Raw genomic sequence first — 22506 nt, 5'->3', positions numbered from 1 at the left:
ATTAAAACAGGGGTGAATTATATACAAGGACACTTGGTGTAATTATAGTTTAACTCCCCAATTAGTTGGAATATTTGACTTCAGATATAAGGATAATTTGACGAGGACACTCACACTTTATATTTATGACTGATGGACTGTTATGGACAAAAACCAGACGGACATATTGAATAATCCAGGACAAAGGACAATTAACCCATGGTAATAAACTAAAAATCAACACGTCAAACATCATGATTACGGAAGTTTAAATAAGCATAATTCCTTTATTTCATATTTAATTGCACTTTTAATTATCGCACTTTAATTTATTGTCATTTTATTTATCGTACTTTTTAATTATCGCAATTTTATTTATCGTCATTTTATTTATCGCACTTTTATTATCGTTATTTACTTTACGCTTTAATTTAAGTTATATTTATTTTTAATATTTTACATTAGGTTTTAACTGCGACTTAAGTTTTAAAATCGACAAACTGGTCATTACACGGTAAAAACCCCCTTTTAATATAATAATACTACTTCTATATATATATATATATATTTTTATACAAATATAGTTTTTAAAAATATAGCGTTTAACTTGGCGAGTTCCCTGTGGACGAACCGGACTTACTAAAAACTACACTACTGTACGATTATGTACACTGCCTATAAGTGTTGTAGCAAGGTTTAGGTATTTCCACTCTATAAATAAATAAATAACTTGTGTAAAATTGTATCGTATTTAATAGTATTTTGTAGTAAAAATATAACTATTTCGTATACATCTCTACACACACCAGATATGATGTACGAGAGTGGTTTGGTACACCCGGATTGCATCCTTGCAAGAGGGTGATGATCAAACCCTCTAAGTAATGAAGCTTGGATCCATGTCAAAGATGATGAGCTTGGATCCATGTCAAAGATGATGAGCTTGGACTTGTGTCCATGTCAAAGATGATGAGCTTGGACTTGTGTCCACGTCAAAGATGATGAGCTTGGACTTGTGTCCATGTCAATGATGATGAGCTTGGACTTGTGTCCTTGTTAATGAGGATTAGCTTGGACTTGCGTCCATGTTGATGATGATAAGCTTGGACTTGTGTCCATGTCGATAATGGTAAGCTTGGATCCATGGTAAAGTTAATGAGCTTGGACTTGCGTCCATGGTAAAGTTAATGAGCTTGGACTTGCGTCCATGGTAGAGTTAATGAGCTTGGACTTGCGTCCATGGTAATGTTAGTGAGTCTGAACTTACATCCATGTTAATCTTGATGAGTTTAGACCTTATGTCTATGGAATTGTGTTTAGCTTAGGCACAATCATATGTCATCCCTAGTAAGTTGTGACTATGGTGTGTTATAACCAGATTCGATACAAGAAAGAAACTTACGGGTTGACAGGTTATGATTATGTTAATGCTAAGAGTGCTCTTGGGTTTTTGTGACCATGAGTTCTATATATGATGATGTAAGTTGCAAGTTTAAGATGAACAAACACATGAATAGAAACGGTTATGTAAGTAGTTATCAAAAGTATAATGAATGTATCCTTAAGTTGTGATGACTAAAGACGATGTTACGGAAACGATAAAAGCGTGAAAGCGGTTCAAGTAATACTGAAGTGTGAAAAGAATGAAATTTAGGGGTGAAGTTTAGCATCCCTGATTGTTTAGAATATTAAGAGGTCATGAAAGGAAAAGGAAGTATGAAGGGAATATGAACTCAGTCAGGGTTAGGCTGGGACCCGAACCCGATCTAGAATAGAAGAAGGGTAAAGGAGTCATGCGATGTGTGGTAGGTACCTTCCTTTACACCTGCACATGTTTTGTGTGACTTCCTACATGAACGCGTATAGGCCTTAACCATTAATTGGAGAGGCAACGAAACTATATAGTTGTGACTATAGTGAGTAAATGATTATTTTGTTCCCTTGGAGTGGGGTTAGTGTGTTGCGACAGAAATGTGTAGCAATGAACCTTCAAGTGAAGGGACTAAAGGAAAAGAAAGAGTTTCCCTTAGGCAAATGCAAGAATGTTAAGAGGACCAAACTACTTACTTTTGAGGCTGAAATGTCTTGAGCAAGAGATCTCTTTGGTCCTGGAAGGACAGGAAGATGTGATAGATAAGATTGAACCGGTTGTAAGGTCTTGTAAATACTTGGATCTTCATAGCTTTAAGACTACACAAATGCAAGAAGAACAAGATAGAATGTAAGAAGCCTGAAAACGAATAGTTCTTCTTATTTTAAAAAGGAAGAGATTTGGTACACCAAATGATTGTAGTATGATGAAAGACTTAATAGACAGTTAAGAAAACTAATTAAGCATGGAGAGTAAAATTTTGCATGAGAATGAGCAATCCAGCTATCATGGTACTTAAGACTTGGTTATGATTAAGTAGTAAGATGTGCATGATATATGATGTTTAAAATGAAGATTAAGTGTATATGCAAATGTGTATTATCTGTACCTAATGATGGAAATGAGTAAAGACACGAAAGGGATGTGAGAAATAAGAAGATTTTTATATTATGGCAATGAATTTTGAGAATGGAAGGAGGCATTTATGAAAAGTCGCATGAAAATAATTTAAAGAGTAAGGTTCCTTACCCGTAAAGATGATGAGATATGTATTTAGGGCTACATTTACGTTGTAGCAATGAGTCTTGTGACATGTTCTGGTTATGTATTGAAAAAGAAGTAGATTCGACTATTCATTAGCCAGAGAATATGATGTAGAGACTGATGATGAAAATGAAGATAATGTATGATTGATCTATAATCATACTAAATGATATTGAAGGCTTGTTCAAGTAATTAGGTAAATTTTATAAGCAAAAGAATTTATTGGGTTTTACATGAGGCATGTCAGATTCCCCGATTCTAGTTAATGTGGTTAAGAGGAAAAAGGGTTAAGTGAAGATACATGACTGAAGGGATCATAAGAATGGAAGATTGATCATGGTGATAATATGATCGTTAACTTTATGGAGTTAGATGAAGGTTGAAATAATGGTAACTCTTTAGACTTTAGTAGAAATATTTTACAAAGAAAGAACCTATGGAAGATTCGAAGGAATGTAAGTTTATATAAAAGTGATATATCTGGAGCAAATGCGGAATCTAGTATAGGTTCGCGAATAGAGATTAAGAGATTCTAGAAGATTTTTATATTTAAGCAAATGAGTCATATAATGTGTGATTTTTATGAAGAGACTTGAAAGATGAATTTTTACAAGTGTAAAATTGGTGAAGGATGTAATTTAATTAAGAAGAGAAAGGTACTTATGGAATGTATTGTGCAATTATACGGAAAGCTTACGACATGGAAATAATGGTGAGCACAAAAAAAAGGGACAAAGTCTTTTTATATGTTTAATACTAAACACGATTCGAGATGATGATGCGAATAATCAATGTTGATGGCATGAGATGTCAACACGAAAAGCACGTAAGGAAGTAAAATCTATGTAAATTGACGAAAATTAAGAGAAGCTAGTGAAGAATTTAGAGGGATAACATGTTTTAATACCTTGAAAGAAGAGAATTAAGATGCGAGAATATGGTATAACGAGAAATTTTCTGGAAAAGAAATAATGATTTGTTGGTATTAAGGACTAGTTCTCGGTTATGAGGATTTTTATTGGTAAAGATTGTGATATAGAGGCCTAATAATACATGAAAGGAGATAGAAAGCGGATAAATTGAAATATCTAATGAAAGATACATGAAGAAAGAGTACTTAAGGTATGAAATTTAAGAGATAGGGTGACAGAAAATAATGAATGTATGCCTAAAGAACACCTAGAGTGTGATTGATGGATCAAAGTGCACAAAATTTTACAAGAAATTACCAACGTTAAGAGGAGATTACGTAAAAGCTAAGTACTTTAGTTAACGAATTTGAAAGAGGTTAGTGAACGAAGTTTCGAAATTATGAGGACAAAGGTATAAATGTTAACTAATTAGATGTAGAGCCTTAATAGATTCAGGAAGACTCTTGATTATTTGAAACTTTATACAAATAAAGAGGGGGAATTGGTCCCAATGAGTTATGAAGTATATGCAAGGGCTAGTGAAGGTTCGAATGTAGTTGATAAGGTTTTTGAATTCACCAAGAAATATAAAAGAATGTTCGCGAGGACACGAACAATCCAACGGGGGGAGAGTTGTAACATCCCAAAATTTTAAGATAATATTTTATGAGAATTTATTAATGATTCGTTATGTTTAATTATTTAACTAGCAAAATAATATAGACAATTCAAGAATTTGTTAGCTAAATATTGGAAAGGGACTAATCATGCAAAGTATGAAATGAGGTGTTTAGTTAGTGTGAAGGACTACCTAAACTATGAAATGGTGGGGAGGGACTTAAGTTGTCTATTGCTAATAGTTATAGTGTAAGTATGTGATTGAGAGCTTGAAGCTTATTTTAGAGTTGTCTGAGATTTCAAGAGAGCAAAAAGAAGAACGGGTTTTGCAATTGAAAATCAAGAACTTCCAATTCTAGTGATTCCCTACATGCAAGCTTGGAATTAAGAAATTAAAGGTGTGCTAATCTTAGTGGAACCAATAAAATTAGTATTATCATCATTTTCTTCTACTTTAATTAGAAGTCTTGAGAAGAACTTTGAGGTAAGCATTATATGTTTAAAATTAGTGAATGTTTGTGTTTAGATGATGTCTTACTACCATTCAAGAAGTCTAAATGTGTTATGGCCTAGCCAAATTCGGATTTGAGTTTAGTGGGTTTATAAAAGTTGATTTTTGAAAGATAAGTAAATGGGGTTTTGATTTAAATCAAGTTTGTGCTTAAATGCCAACATAAAATGAAAGTATATAATGCTATGGTGTGTGTTTATGTATGAATTTGTTAAAAGAACAAGTGTGATGGAAATGATGATGAGTCTAATGTTGTTAATGGTTAAAATCATTTAGTGCACATAAGGTGTTTGATGAAATGCCTCAATGAAAGTAAATATGTAATTTTGATGAAATTGTGTGAAAAGATGTATTTTGAGATGATGAAATTGCTAGCTAGTGTTTGTTGCTAAGAAGTGAAAGTCAAAAATGTGTTTCCAAGAAATGTCAATGTTTAAGGTTCACCTCTAAATTTAGAAGGAGATTGATGATTTGAGAACATGTCTTAATTGAACTTGAGAAATTGTATATTGAAAAAGTTGTAAGTATGGCACTATTTGTTGAAATGGAAATGTAAAACTAAGTTTAATGAAATTTAAGAATGTTGAATATTGTAAATGTTCATGTGAAGTGATAAAAGTGGGTTAAGCAAGATTAAACCTCAAGTGTTAAATAAATGAAAGTGAAAATTCATGCTTATGAGGTTAATTTGTTTGAATGCTTTATGTTAGCTCAATTGTGTAAATAATGAGATTAACTCTTATATAGGTGCTAGTCAAAGCAACGGAACTTCAACCAATCAAGGGAGTGCTCTAAATCAAGGTGAGTTATATGGGGGTAATATGGGCGGGTCAAGGGTGATCATGGAATCCATGATCGCAAGCTATGTAAAAGAGATGTTTATGAATTATTCTATGTTTTTGAGTTTAATTATGAAGGTGTACTTATGGTTGTATTTGAATACGAGATATGATGATAAGGGTGACTTAATGCTCCCGGATTGCATCCGTGCAAGAGGGTGTCGATTAAGTTTACTATATAAAAGCTTAGACTTTATGTATATGTCAAGGTGAAAAGCTTAGACTTCATGTCTATGATAAGGCGAAAAGCTTAGACTTTGTGTCTATGTCAAGGTGTAAAGCTTAGACTTTATGTCTATGTCCATATCACGTGATGAGCTTGGATTTATATCCATGCTAAGTGTAAGCTTGGACGAGGTCCATGTTAAGAGTAAGCTTGGATTTATATCCATGATTAAGTGTAAGCTTGGACGATGTCCATGTAATGTGTTAGTTTGAATTTACATATATGATAATGTTTTAAGCTTGAATTATGTACATGTTATGTGTTAAGATTTGGCGTATGTTTAGGAGGCAAGATGATCAAGTCCGAATCATGAAATCAACCTTCGGGTTGGAAGGTTATGGTTACGTTATGATTGTGTTTATGTTTTATGTTACGACCCGGGAAATTCCGACCAAATTTAAACTTAACCTTTATATGGTTTCGACACGATAAGCAAAGTCTATTAGATTGAATTTTAGAATTTTTGAACTATTTCATGAAAGCATTTAACCCTTGACTACTCCCGACGATTCACGAGTAATTGTTTGTAAATAAATATGTATATATAAATGTAAGGTTATATAATAATTGGAAATAATAAAATCTAGTTGAATCATTTAGAGTAAATATGTAAAATACTATACAAGATAAAAATATTATTATTAATATAAATCTATGAATAGATATATATGATTTCTATATTAATTATTATCAAATGTATATTGGAATATATAAAAGTTATAGACATATATATAATACTTATATATTATTTATTCATATGCAAACACATATTATATAACGATATTTAAATACTAAATATTTAGCATATGTTATCATATAATATATATTGTATAATTATAATATATAATGTTAATATATTAAGTGTAATTATAAGTTAGAAATATAAGTGTTATACTAAAATTATTATTACTCTCATTATTATTAGTACTATTATTAATTTTAATATTAACATTAGTATTTTTTTAGTAGTATTATTTTCAGTATATAACATATAGATATAAATTGTATAGATATAGTATTATTATTACTAATATGATTAATCATTAGTATTATCATTAGTAATAGTAATAATATTAAGATTAGCAGTTTTATTAATATTGATTATTATAAAAAAAATTTATTAAAACTATAATCATATTAATATTATTATCATTATGTATTATTAGTATTATCTTATAAATAATATTATGATTATGATTATGATTATTATTATAATTATTATCAATTAGTATTATTATTACCAAAAATATTATTTTATCATTATCATGATTCTTATTAATTTTATCATTATTATTAATATTACTAGTATTATCTTATTAATATTATAAATTTTACTAAGGATACCAAAAGTATTATTATTATTAATTATATAGTTATATTCAATAATAAATATTAATTATATATCTTATATAAAAAAATCGTGTAATTAGACTTAGGATCAGAAATCAGTTCACATCGTTATCCAACTATTGATAATTGATTCTGTTAGTACAAATCAGAGTTTAAAACAATAACACAATTCCAAATTCAGTTTGATGTCTTTGTCACTTTTATATTTTTTTTCTTTCTTCTGAGTTATTTCCTCACGACGTCTTTAATTACAAACCGAGACCCAATTCATCATATAAACGAGCAAATCAGGAGACTAAATTCAATCATTCAAATTTCTTTCCACTACCAATATCAATTACCACAACCAACAGCAGCCTAATTCAATTAAATTCATTTGAAGATACCAAGAACACCACGATACTCTGTACATTCATTTTTTTGGTCAAAACTCGAATTTGAAACTATTTTCAAAATGTAATTAAGCAAAGTTGTTAGGAATTGTCTATTAAAACTATCTGTAAAGTCTCAAACTTCAACTCTTTCTATTGAATTCAAATTTCTAAGTCAAAGTTTTTGTTTTTAAAAGTCAACAAATGTTCATCAATCGAATTCGAATTTTCTGTAATGATTTGGATTAAATTAATGATTCCAATAGTTTTTATGAACAATTTACAAACTCTTTCATGTTTTATGCATAGCCTAAAACGCTTTTAATTTCACAATCAAATTTTTTTTTTCTAAATAGCGACGGCAGCAGAAGCTTTGGTTCATTATATTTTTTTTTCAAACCATTTAATTGTATATTATTTGTTTTCGAATCTATTTTAAGCCTAGAAACAAATTAGTAACACATTATTTATCAATTGTGATCCTCTGGTCGATTTGGTGTTTGAAGAAGGAGATGAAGAATAGGGAACAGGAAAAGAGGAGTTATATATAATTAGGATGGAGTTATATACAGAATAACAGAAATGCTTAAGTGGTCTGGGTGTTTGCTGTGTAAACGTGAGGTCAAGGGTTCGAGTCCCTCTTGTGGCAATATTTTTTTTGGGCCAAGTTCCTTGAAGGTAGCATTATTTTTCACTAGTATTATTATTATTATTATTATTATTATTATTATTATTATTATTATTATTATTATTATTATTATTATTATTATTATTATTATTATTATTATTATTATTATTATTATTATTATTATTATTATTATTATTATTATTATTGTTCTTATTGTTGTTGTTGTTGTTGTTGTTGTTGTTATTATTATTATTATTACTAGTATTAATTACTATTGGTATAATTGTTAGTATTACTAATATTATTATCATTAATATGAATATAATACAAATTATTATTATAAATATTATTATTAGTATCGTTTTACAAATTGTTGGTATTATTATTGTATTATCAACAAATGTATTAGTAATAATATCATTATTATTGTTTATTAGTATGGTTATAATTAAACTTATTATCATTATTAACATTAGTAGTAAAATAAATATTTTTATGATTATTATTATTTTTAAGAATTAAGTAATATTTTCATCACTATTATTTTAGAATATGCATTTCATTAAAAACTACTGTTATTATTAATATTACTAATATTAGTATTATCATTATTATCAAATTTATCACTACTAATATTATCTTAGTATTATTAAAATACTGTTTTAACAAATCAATAATATATATAGATATATATACAAATGAATTTATTACATGTGACATAACAAAATTTAATATTTTATATAAAATGAATATAAGTTATTAATATAAGAATTATATCACTAATAATACTATATAAATTTGTTCGATTACGACTATACATTTTAATACATATACAATGAAATGTCCCGTTCATATAGATTATAAACGTTCCATATTAATTGATTTCGTTGCGAGGTTTTGACCTCTATATGAGACGTTTTTCAAAGACTGCATTCGTTTTTAAAACAAACCATAACCTTTATTTTATCGATAAAGGTTTAAAAAGCATTATGTAGATTATCAAATAATGATAATCTAAAATATACCGTTTACACACGACCATTACATAATGGTTTAAAATAAGAATATATTACATCAAAAATAAGTTTCTTGAATGCAGTTTTTACACAATATCATACAAACATGGACTCCAAATCTTGTCCTTATTTTAGTATGCAACAGCAGAAGCTCTTAATAATCACCCGAGAATAAACATGCTTAAAACGTCAACAAAAATGTTGGTGAGTTATAGGTTTAACCTATATATTATCAAATCATAATAATAGACCACAAGATTTCATATTTCAATATACATCCCATACATAGAGATAAAATTCATTCATATGGTGAACACCTGGTAACCGACATTAACAAGATGCATATAGAATATCCCCATCATTCCGGGACACCCATCGGACATGATAATTTCGAAGTGAATGAGGCTTGTTGGGCCCGATAGATCTATCTTTAGGATTCGCGTCAATTTGGGGGTCTGTTCCCAAATTCTTAGGCTACCAAGCTAAAAAAGGGCATATTCGGCTTCGATCATTCACCCATATAATGTAGTTTCATTTACTTGTGTCTATTTCGTAAAACATTTATAAAATTTCATGTATTCTCATCCCAAAATATTAGATTTTAAAAGTGGGACTATAACTCACTTTCACAGATTTTTTACTTCGTCGGGAAGTAAGACTTGGCCACTGGTCGATTCACGAACCTATAACAAATATGTACATATATATCAAAGTATGTTCAGAATATATTTACAACATTTTTAATACGTTTTAATGTTTTAAGTTTATTAAGTCAGCTGTCCTCGTTAGTAACCTACAACTAGTTGTCCACAATTAGATGTACAGAAATAAATCGATATATATTATCTTGAATCAATCCACGACCCAGTGTATACACGTCTCTGGCTAGATCACAACTCAAAGTATATATATTTTTGGAATCAACCTCAACCCTGTATAGCTAACTCCAACATTACTGCATATAGAGTGTCTATGGTTGTTCCAAATAATATATATACATGGGTCGATATGATATGTCAAAACATTTGCATACGTGTCTATGGTATCCCAAGATTACATAATATATTAGAATACATGTATAATACAATATAAGTTAGCTAGGATATGATTTGTATAGAATTGTTACAATATTTCCCGTAGCTACAACAATAAAAAATATCCAATCTTGTTTTACCCATAACTTCTTCGTTTTAAATCCGTTTTGAGTGAATCAAATTGCTATGGTTTCATATTGAACTCTATTTTATGAATCTAAATAGAAAAAGTATAGGTTTATAGTCGAAAATATAATTTACAAGTCATTTTTGTAAGATGTAGTCATTTCAGTCGAAAGAACGACGTCTTGATGACCATTTTGAAAAACATACTTCCACTTTGAGTTTAACCATGATTTTTGGATATAGTTTCATGTTCATAAGAAAAATAATTTTCCCAGAAGAACAACTTTTTAATCAAAGTTTATCATACTTTTAATTATCAAACCCAAAACAGCCCGCGGTGTTACTACGACGGCGTATGTCCGGTTTTACGGTGTTTTTCGTGTTTCCAGGTTTTAAATCATTAAGTTAGCATATCATATAGATATATAACATGTGTTTATTTGATTTTAAAAGTCAAGTTAGAAGGATTAACTTTATTTGCGAACAAGTTTAGAATTAACTAAACTACTATATAGTGATTACAAGTTTAAATCTTCGAATAAGATAGTTTTATATGTATGAATCGAATGATGTTATGAACATCATTACAACCTTAATTTTAGTAGGTAAACCTACTGGAAATGAGAAAAATAGATCTAGCTTCAAAGGATCCTTGGATGGCTTGAAAGTTCTTGAAGCAGAATCATGACACGAAAACAAGTTCAAGTAAGATTTCCACTCGAAATAAGATTGTTATAGTTATAGAAATTGAATCAAAGTTTGAATATGAGTATTACCTTGTATTAGAAAGATATCTTACTATAAATAAGAAAGATTTCTTGAGGTTGGATGATCACTTTACAAGATTGGAACTAAGCTAGCAAATTTGGAAGTATTCTTGATTTTATGAAACTAGAACTTATAGAATTTATGAAGAACACTTAGAACTTGAAGATAGAACTTGAGAGAGATCAATTAGATGAAGAAAATTGAAGAATGAAAGTGTTTGTAGGTATATTTGGTTGTTGGTATATGGATTAGATATAAAGGATGTGTAATTTTGTTTACTTGTAAATAAGTAATGAATGATTACTAATATTTTTTGTAATTTTATGAGATATTTCATGCTAGTTGCCAAATGATGGTTCCCACATGTGTTAGGTGACTCACATAGGCTGCTAAGAGCTGATTATTGGAGTGTATATACCAATAGTACATACATCTAAAAGCTGTGTATTGTACGAGTACGAATACGGGTGCATACGAGTAGAATTGTTGATGAAACTGAACGAGGATGTAATTGTAAGCATTTTTGTTAAGTAGAAGTATTTTGATAAGTGTCTTGAAGTCTTTCAAAAGTGTATGAATACATATTAAAACACTACATGTATATACATTTTAACTGAGTCGTTAAATCATCGTTAGTCGTTACATGTAAATGTTGTTTTGAAACCTTTAGGTTAACGATCTTGTTAAATGTTGTTAACCCATTGTTTATTATATCTAAAGAGATGTTATATTATTACATTATCATGATATTATGATATGTTAATATATCTTAGTATGATATATATACAGTTAAATGTTGTTACAACGATATATATGTCTCGTTTCGAAAACATTAAGTTAGTAGTCCTGTTTTTACATATGTAGTTCATTGTTAATACACTTAATGACATGTTTACTTATCATTTATCATGATTAAACATAGTGTAAATATCTTAATATGATTCATATGTATTTAGTAAGACGTTGTAATAACGATAATCGTTATATATATCGTTTCGAGTTTCTTAATTCAATAAACTCAATTTTATGTATATAACTCATTGTTAAAATACCTAAATGAGATACTTACTTATCATAATATCATGTTAACTATATATATAATCATATATATGTCATCATATAGTTATTACAAGTTTTAACGTTCGTGAATCACCGGTCAACTTGGGTGGTCAATTGTCTATATGAAACCTATTTCAATTAATCAAGTCTTAACAAGTTTGATTGCTTAACATGTTGGAAACACTTAATCATGTAAATAACAATTTCATTTAATATATATAAACATGGAAAAGTTCGGGTCACTACATACAAATGATATAGGTTCGTGAATCCAAGGGCAACCCTGCATTGTTCAGTTGTTCAATGACGTCATATGTATTTTTACTACAAAATACAGTATTGTGAGTTTCATTTGCCTTTTTACCCTTTACATTTTTGGGCTGAGAATACATGCGCAACTTTTATAACTGTTTTACGAAATAGACACAAGTAATTAAAACTACATTATATGGTTGAATGGATCGAAGCCGAATATGCCCCTTTTAGCTTGGTAGCCTAAGAATTAGGGAACAGACCCCCTAATTGACGCAAATCCTAAAGATAGATCTATCGGGCCCAACAAGCCCCATTCTGGAATTTGGAATGCTTTAGTACTTCGATTTTATCATGTCCGATGGGTGTCCCGGAATGATAGGGATATTCTATATGCATCTTGTTAATGTCGGTTACCAGGTGTTCAATCCATATGAATGATTTTTGTCTCTATGCATGGGACGTATATTTATGAGAAATGGAAATGAAATTCTTGTGGTCTATTAAAATGATGAAAATGATTGATTATGATAAACAAATGAACTCACCAACCTTTTGGTTGACACTTTAAAGCATGTTTATTCTCAGGTATGAAAGAAATCTTCCGCTGTGCATTTGCTCATTAGAGATATTACTTGGATTCACTCATGACATATTTCAAAAGACGTTGCATTCAAGTCGTCGAGTTCATCAAGATTGTTAATAAGTCATTTATAGTTGGATATATTAGAAAATGGTATGCATGCCGTCAACTTACGATCTAATGAAAGTTTGTCTTTTAAAAACGAATGCAATGTTTGTAAAATGTATCATATAGAGGTCAAATACCTCGCGATGAAATCAACTATTGTAAATCGTTTGTAATCGATATGGACTCCATCCAGATGGATTAGGACGGGTCTCTACATTTTAAGTTTAAGATATGTACTTACCATTAACTCACTAAGCATTTTGCTTACCCCGTTATGTTGTTAATGTTTGTTAGGTTCTTATGCATCGAGAAGGTTTGGGATGGCAAGGTTTTAGAGTAGCATTCGGCACTTAGCAAGTGGTATGCAAGTCTCTTAATTGAATCTAGCTTTATGATAACCATTTATTAACGCCAAGGGTCAAATGTGTAATAAGATAAAAGATGTTTAAGTTGTGTTTTGGAACTAAATGCTAATTTTGGTATTTTGGGTCAAAAGAGACACGTTTAAATTGGGCAACGGGTCGTGTGCGATCAAGCGATATTTGTGTTTCTTAATGATGAATGGAAGTGTTAAAAGTTAAGTTTGTTTATGTAGTATGTTGATTGAAAACGATATGTTGTGGGAGTGAAATGGTGAAATTTTGGTTTTTTTTAAACAAGTTGCAGTTTCATACCAGCGAAAGTGTAATGTCGCGCCGCGACATCATTTGCCGCGCTGCGGCATATAAAGTGTTTTGATTTCAGGAGGGTTGCTAAACGGGTCTGGATTTCTTTGAAATACCGCGCCGCGACCAAGGGTTGCCGCGCCGCGGCGTATCACTTGGTCTGGGCGGTAACTAAAAAAAAAATCTATCGTTTAAGGGTGTTACAATTCTGAGGAGACCCACCATCATCTTGGCCTTGTGATGGTCCTAGAATCTGGCAGATGGGGTTGTGGCTCCCCCTACTCAGCACCGTCATTTTACTCATTATCTTCTACTTCTGGCATTTCTTCTTGCACTGTATATTCATTTCTCATGAATGATTCTCTTGTTGCCTCTGGCACCTGAGCATCAACATTTGACTTCTGAGATATTATGGGCTTTTCAATATCTTCTATTATCTTGCTTTCATGAAAAATCACATCCCTACTTCTGATCACCTTTTTCTCCTTTGGATCTCATAATCTGTATCCAAATTCTTCATCTCCATAGTCTATTAATATGCACGGAGTGATCCTTGTATCCAGCTTCTGCCTGAGCTTCTTGGATACATGTGCGTAAGCCAAACATCCAAATACACTTAAGTGAGTGTATGATGGATCCTTTTCATACCAAAGTTTCTCTAGAACTTCAAAATCTAATGGTACTGATGGAAATCTGTTGATCAAATAACAAGCGGATCTGACTGCTTCTCCCAGAATGGCTTTAGCAACTTAGCCATACCTAGCATGCTCTAAACGCGTTCCATGATTGTCCGTTTCATTCTTTCTGCTATACTATTGTGTTAAGGGGTACGTGGGACAGTCTTCTCATGTCGGATGCCATATGATCTACAATAGGCATCGAATTGCCTGGAAGTGTATTCACCTCCATTGTAGGATCGAAGACACTACAACTTCTTTCCTGTCTCACGTTCTACCATGACATGGAACTGTTTGAAGTAATCGAACACCTGGTCCTTCGTCCGCAAGAAATATACCCACACCTTTCGAGAAGCATCATCGATAAATGTAAGAAACTATCGGTTGCCGCCAATTGATTCAACCTCCAAAGGACCGCAAACATCAGAGTGTACCAGACTGACTAACTCTGATCTTCTTGTTGAAGAGGAATTAAACGAGACTCTATGTTGCTTACCAAACAGATAATGATTGCAAGGATCTACTACAACGTCCTTATCTACATTGATAAGCTCCTTCTTTATTAGGGTAGACAGCCCTTTCTCACTCATGTGACCGAGTCTCTGGTGCCATAAATTTTGTGAAGCCTCTTTTTCTGCAACATTAAGGATGCCTGTGCAGATCTTCACATGAGTTTTGTATAGTCTGACACAAATGTATCCTCGAGCGACTATCATAGCGCCTCTTGCCAATTTTCATGTGCCTTTACTGAAATGACTATCATAGCCCTGTTTGTTGAGAGCTACTCCAGAAAGTAAATTCAGCCGAAGATCTGGCACATGGCGGACATCCTTTAGAGTGATTGTGCTCCCAGAAGTTGTCTTTATCTTGACATCACCAATTCCGACAATATCAGCAGAACTGGAATTTCCCATCTTCACAGCTCCAAAGTCACCAGCTTTATATATTATGAAGTATTCTTTATATGGAGTCACGTGGTAGGAAGCTGCAGTATCTATCATCCATTTTGTGTCTTCTCGTGAGACGTGAAGGCATGTCTCATCATGGGTTGAACAATAAGCTACATCACCAGAGATAGTCACTAATGTTTCTCCACCCTTATTCTTCAGCCGTGAACTGGTATGATCTTGTTCCTCTTTCAATCTATAGCAGTTCTACATCATATGTCCCTTTAATCCATAATGATGACATTTATATAATGGTTTTTTGCCATCAACTGACATGCCCCTGCTTTTACTTCTGCCTCTCCATTTGGTTTTGCTACTCAGTCGTTGTCTCCCCCGATTCTCTGTGACAAAGACATGAGTCTGATACATGTCCTTTCTCCTCGCCTCTTCACTAAATAAGGCATCCTTGACCATTGACATGGTAAGTTTGTCATTCGGGGTTGAATTGCCGAGTGTTGCAAACAGCGTTTCCCTACTATTAGAAAGAGAACTAAGTAGCAATAGCGCATGAACTTCATCGCCAAGAGGCATCTCTATACACGATAAATGGTTGACCAAGCTCTGAAACTCACTGGTATGCTCGGCAACTGAAGTTCCACTTTTAAGCTTCATGTTGACTAAACGCCTCATCAACATGGCTTTATTCCGAGCAGTCTTGGCCTGGTACATGTCCTCCAACTTTTTTCAAAGGACTTATGCATCTGTCTCCTGTGCAACATGGTGGAAGACACTATGTTCAATCCATTGACGGATCTGACCAATAGTTTTTTGGCTTAATTTCTTCCACTCTATTTCTTTGGCGGAATCAGGAATTGTACCCATCAATTCAATAGGATCAAACAAATCCTTATAGTTGAGGAGATCTTCCATCCGAGGTTTCCACAGCGTGTAGTTGGTGGCAGTGCGCATAGTCATGGCTCAGGAAGATGATCCTGACTCTTCCGTAGACATTATCACATTACAAATAATTTTTCAACACAAACGGGGTTGAAAACTTCAGAAAACTCAAAAACTCGACCAACGTCTCTAACCTAGCTCTGATACCACTTGATATGATTATATGAGAGGATAGACTTGACGTTGGTAGATACAAATTTGAGAGAAAATAACTCTATTACTCACAAGAATAGATTACACGAGTATTACAAAACTCAAATAAAAAAAATTCTCAAACTCACACACACTAACTAGGTTGTAATTACATTTTTCTGAATAATTTTACAACTGGCTAACTCACTAGGAATTCTCACCACTCTCTAGGGATGTACTCACTCTTGGTTAGGATTACATTTCACTGAATGAATGATATTTCAACCGAGGTTTGCACCTCTATTTATAGAAAACTTTGAGGAGGTGGAATGGTGTGAACGCATAATCGTGTGAACTCAAAATGGTAGCTAGCCGTTATTGTTTCCAACTTTGCTACTATCTTATGAGGAAATGAAATGGTGTGAACGTAGAAAAAGTGGCTAGCCGTCATTGTTATCAATTTTGCTTCTTCCATTTTGGTGTTCAAAGTTGGCTACTTTGAACGTCTAGAAGATACTAGATGACAGCTGGAAGTTATCAAAAGTTTATCGTTCGGGTTAATTCGATAAGGTCTAGGAAATTACATCTTTTGATGGAAAAGTAACCATGAATGGTTACATCTTTTCATGAAGAGTGATGTCATTTTGTAAAAGGTGTGAACGAAGAGTTGCACATTTTCATTGAAATATTGCATATTTTCATGGAAGAGTTACATCCTTTCGTCACACCCTTTCACTTCTTATATATAGGGGAATTTGCTTTTATTTAACACACAGAAACATTCACATTCTGATATTGCTAAAAATGAACACATATTTAGAAGCAATATATATCCGAAATAATAGGTTTTTAAATGTAATTGTTATATTTTCTACTTGTAATCGTGCAAAATAAATAAAAGAAGACGAAGTGCGAAAAAAAAGAAGATTTAATCAAGAAAGTCGTTAAAACATGCAAGGTACAAATTATCATCCAAAAGGTACAAGTTAATGATGCGTTATGTTAATAATTGAAGAGTACAAATAACTATGCACAAGGTACAAGTTTCAATTATATTTATGTAACCACTTTTTCATCGGCAAAATTCAATGAGATGAGAATTGAGAAGTATGTGACTACATTTACTTCTTGAGTAAATTAAGGAATAGGTTGGCAAAATTTATGGAGTAATAATTTGAAGATGGCAGTATTAAAGATCGACTCTCATTCAGTTTGAAAGGGAGAAAAGGAGTAACACAGAAAAACACACACTCCGTCTTATTTCATTTCTATTTTATTTCCAAGTTAATTTAGTAGTTTGGTACTGTAATCAAGTATTCTACGGGTATTTTATTTTAAATTTCAATCGTTTGAAGATAATGAAAAAGAAGATGTTTGTAATTTGTATCGATTTTATTACTCCTATGTCCCGTAGCTAAATTTATACTATGTTTATCTAGTCTAAATAATCGTAAAGTTTGATTAAAAATAACGGTTTGTGTTAATTAAATTTATACTTCTATTTAATGTTTACATAAAAGAACGATTCCTGTAAAATTGTAATATTAATTATTAATGGAGTATGTATGTGTTTAATAGAATGACAATTCATTAATTTAATACATATATTTACAATTGAAAATATATATAAATAGCCACATAAGTTTGATCGGACACGGTGAACGGGTTGTTTATATATATTAATAATTGTGCGCTTATCCGGACACTGGAGCGAATCAATTTCAAATAAACTAAATTGATACATGGGTGGATTATATACAGTGAAAACTGGTGTGATTGTTGACAGAAGTGAAAACCGCGTCATAGTGTAAATCATTATTTATAAAAATATTTAATTATAGTCGTTAGGACCTCGGTGTCAAGGACACTTGTGTTGGGTAGTTTTGACTATATATCCACGCTAGAGAACTCTAGGTAGAGTCATTAAATATTTCTGGTATAAAGAAAATTAACCCATTATTTAAAAAGAAAAATATCAAACATTACGTATTATAATGACTAGATAAACATAGCCCTTTTATTGTATTTGTATCGCTTTAATATTACTATCGTTTTAATTAAATCGAAAAACCAGTCATTAAACGGTAAAACCCCCTAAACTAATCAGTAACTTAGTAATTAACTATTAAGATTAACTAAAAAAACTAATTTGACACCTAACGAGTCCTTGGAACGATATCCCGGAATTTTATCCTCGCTATATTACTATATGATAGGTATACTTGCCTATTGTGTTTTAGTGTAAATTTAAGTAATTTTTCGTAGTAATTAGTGTAAAAATAATAACCGTTTCATATACCCTCTAGAACACATCACATTTTCACTAATACTATAATTTGTTCTCTTTTTTACCTAGAATCAAATTGCGTTCTCGTCTTATCCCAATTAAGATTTCGTGTAATCCGAGACAAGTAGGGTCGAAATACTTAATTAAGAAAGTGTTTCACGATTCAAATCAATTAGGGATTATCAATTCACAACCCTTATTTTTAACATCGACAAGGTTACTACCCTGTAATTTCGACAAGGTTAGTGATCAAATAGTTCCTTTGAGGAACGTACACATGTAATCAGATGATTAGGTTCTTGTAATCTCTTCCTGGTTAATTAACTTGTCTTTTCGAAGCGAAAAAAAAGTAGTGGCGAATCCAGGATGAAAATTCAATGGAGTTCTAATTTTTTTATTTTCAAAACTAACTATATCGAATCATATTGTTAAATTTAGTACAGTTTTATTATATAATTTGAAGAATACATTGAAATTTATTTTTTCCCAAAGTGGAGACCCCACCCTCATATGACTAAATATACTCCTCTAAAAAAAAAAAAAGCTGTCATATGATATATATGTTGCGTTAGCATAGTACGTAGCATGTAGTGACGTAGCTTTTATTTAAACCGGTCTCGTCGTATACCAAAAACTGGAAGAACCATGTGTTTCCAGTAGTTAACAATTTGATTTGATATAACTGGTGTGTCATCATCATCTGCCTCATGTAACCTCGTGAATTTTAGTAGACGTGGGAACCGAGAATTTGAGTTTTTAGAGACCATCAACCCATACAATCGGTAACCGTTATCTGAAAAGGTTAGTTACCTTCTTTGACTATTATATTAAATCTTTTAAATAAATGAAGCACCCAATTGTGCATGCTGAAACATATGCTCGTTGTTCACTTCTTTAAGGGTATGTTTAGCACGCGAGTTTCTGGGAGCTTATGAGAGCTTATAGGAGCTTGAGCTTATGATTTTAATAAGTTCCAAGTCATAAACTTTGTTTGGTGAACAGAAAAAGTATACTTAAAAAATAAGCTACTTATAGTGGCTTATGAAAAAAAGTAGAGCTTATGAATTGAAAAATAAGCCCCATCTAGTTTACCAAACACTTATAAAATATAATAAGCTCCAGTTACTAGCTTAAAAAATAAGCTCCAGCTCTAGCTCTAGCTCATAAGCTTCAGCTCCAGCTACAAGCTCCAGCTCCAGCTCCAGCTAGTTTCGTCCAAACACACCCTAAAACAGGCTTTAGAACTTGCACCGGAGTATCCACAGCTTAGCGATTATCGTAGCTCTGATATTTTTCCTAGTAGCTGGATTGCTGTTTTATGGTATAATTCTTATTTTACTTAAAGAGTTGGATGTGGTAAAAATGTAAATTGGGTGACTCGTGTGAGATGGAAACCGTTCAAAACGGGTAATTTTTGGTACCTGCCTAAACGAGAGGGTTGACCTTAAGCAAAGTTGTGTCTTAACTTTTTGTATTTGAATAGATATTCACCAATTTTAAAATGATAATAAAATGTGTATCAATTCAGTCTTAATTTAAAGGTCTTACGCAATAAATTAAACACTATTAGCATTAACCATTTGACCCGTTAGAGATGACATTTGTCGATCTTCATCTCATACTCAAATGACTTGTTTGCAGGTCTACAATATTTAGAATGCCTATTGGCCCATCGCGAAAGCCTATGCATAATTCTTTTGTTACCATACATTCCTTGTCAACTCAGCCGAAAGTACTTTCTTCTCTTTCAGTCAATCTTCATTTTTCTTACACAAACAAGCATATGATATGATTTGAATTCTCATAATTAAGCCGTGACATTTTGTATATAATGTTGTGCAGGCATTAATGAGGCTGAGTTTTCTAGAACGAATAGTGGTGCGATTCCTAATAGGGTTGATCTTCGTCTACCAATAATTTGGCTCGCGACTTACAAGTTCCATGGTGCCATAATAGATCCTACGGATCCCCAATAATGCATGCAAGAGAAGGTATGTAAAGGCTCGTCTCCAAGATCATGACTTCTTCCTTGGCCGTCGTTCATCAAGGTGAAGGTGGAACCAATCAATTCGATTTCAGGGTCATCCTAATATGGTATAAATTTATGCACCGAAACAGTACGGTTTAATGATGTGTTGTTACTTTTTAAGTACGATTTTTTTTAAAAAAAAATAGTAACGTTACAAGGATTACTTGCAAAAATAGAAAATTCACCAAATTTTTTCAAAAATGGTAAATCCAAAGTTCCAAACTTCAGAATTGGTAAAATCGAAGTTTGGAACTTCGATTTTGTTCCTTTATGCGGAAAAGGTTCGACGTGGCTGAGATTCGCTGACATGTTGGTACACGTGGCAAAATCGAAGTTTAAAACTTCGGTTATGATTCAAATTTTCAACTGCCAATTTAAATGTTAATTTAACCTCATTATCCCCCATAATCCGTAAAATATGAAACTGGCGAATTAATGGAGGCCACGTGAAAACCGAAGTTTCAAACTTCGGTTTTGGAGTTTATAAAATTCGAAGTCTGAAACTTCGACTTCACACACACAAACACATATTCAAAGTAATTCTCCAAATAAGCCCCGAATTCAAACAAAAAAATGGCTCAAATGAAACAAGTTCGTGCTAGATCGGTCCAGGTTGATAGTTCTCTATTGTTTTTACAAGCGGAAAAGAATCATAGATCATATGCAATTTTTACCAAGAAGCTTGAAGATGACTTGTTAATAAAACCAAGAAGATCTGATCTCAGCTTTGGCAGCATATTTCAGGTCTTCAAAACGAAACAATACATGCGGGGATCCAGGTGTATCTTGATAATGTAGGGTTAGGTTCAGTTTGTAAATTGGGTAAACAAATACTCGATTGGTTACCTGTTACTGCTATGGTTGAAAGATGGTGCCCGGAGACGCATACGTTCCACTTACCGATTGGTAAAAAATCCTTACCTTATATAATATTAATTATTTATTTCAATATATATATATATATATATATATATATATATATATATATATATATATATATATATATATATATTCCTTATTAGATATTCCTTATTAATATAGTGTATATATATATATATATATATATACACATATATAATCCGAATATATATATGTGTATATATATATATACATATATATCTATATATATACATATATCTATATATATATATATATATATATATATATATATATATATATATATATATATATATATATATATGTATATATATCTATATATATACGTATATATATCTATATATATATACGTATATATATCTATATATATATACGTATATATATATATATATAGGTATATATATAGGTATATATATATATATATATATATATATATATATATATATATATATATATATATATTCCGTATTAATATATGTAGGAGAAGCAACTGTAACGTTGCAAGACGTCCAGATTTTATGATATTTACCAATAGAAGGAGATGTTGTATCCGGTATTTGGTATGAAACGAATGATACGGATTGGATACCGTTAGTCGTTACCTACTTAGGGATCGCCCCTCAAGATATTGGTACTAGGGGTATACAGAGAGGGAGGATATTACTTTATGTATTAAAAGAGGCGTTGTCACAAAATGTTGGAGACACTGACGAGTCTCACCAACAGCGGGCTAGAGTATACATTTTAGCTCTAATGGGCGGCTTTCTATTTTCTGAATCTAATGCGTACGATGTCCCTTTGAGCTTTCTGTATAACATCATTGACTTAAGTCCAGGTAGACGTATTAGTTGGGGTAGTGCGGTTCTCGCACATCTATATAGAAATTTGTGTAAAGCCGCAACAAAAGATCAAGCCAAAGGCATTAATGGTGCACTACTTTTAGTACAAAAGTGAGTGTATG

This window comes from Rutidosis leptorrhynchoides, chromosome 1 (genome assembly GCF_046630445.1).
Source record: "Rutidosis leptorrhynchoides isolate AG116_Rl617_1_P2 chromosome 1, CSIRO_AGI_Rlap_v1, whole genome shotgun sequence".
In the NCBI taxonomy this organism is placed as follows: domain Eukaryota; kingdom Viridiplantae; phylum Streptophyta; class Magnoliopsida; order Asterales; family Asteraceae; genus Rutidosis; species Rutidosis leptorrhynchoides.
This window is presented reverse-complemented; position numbering follows the sequence as displayed.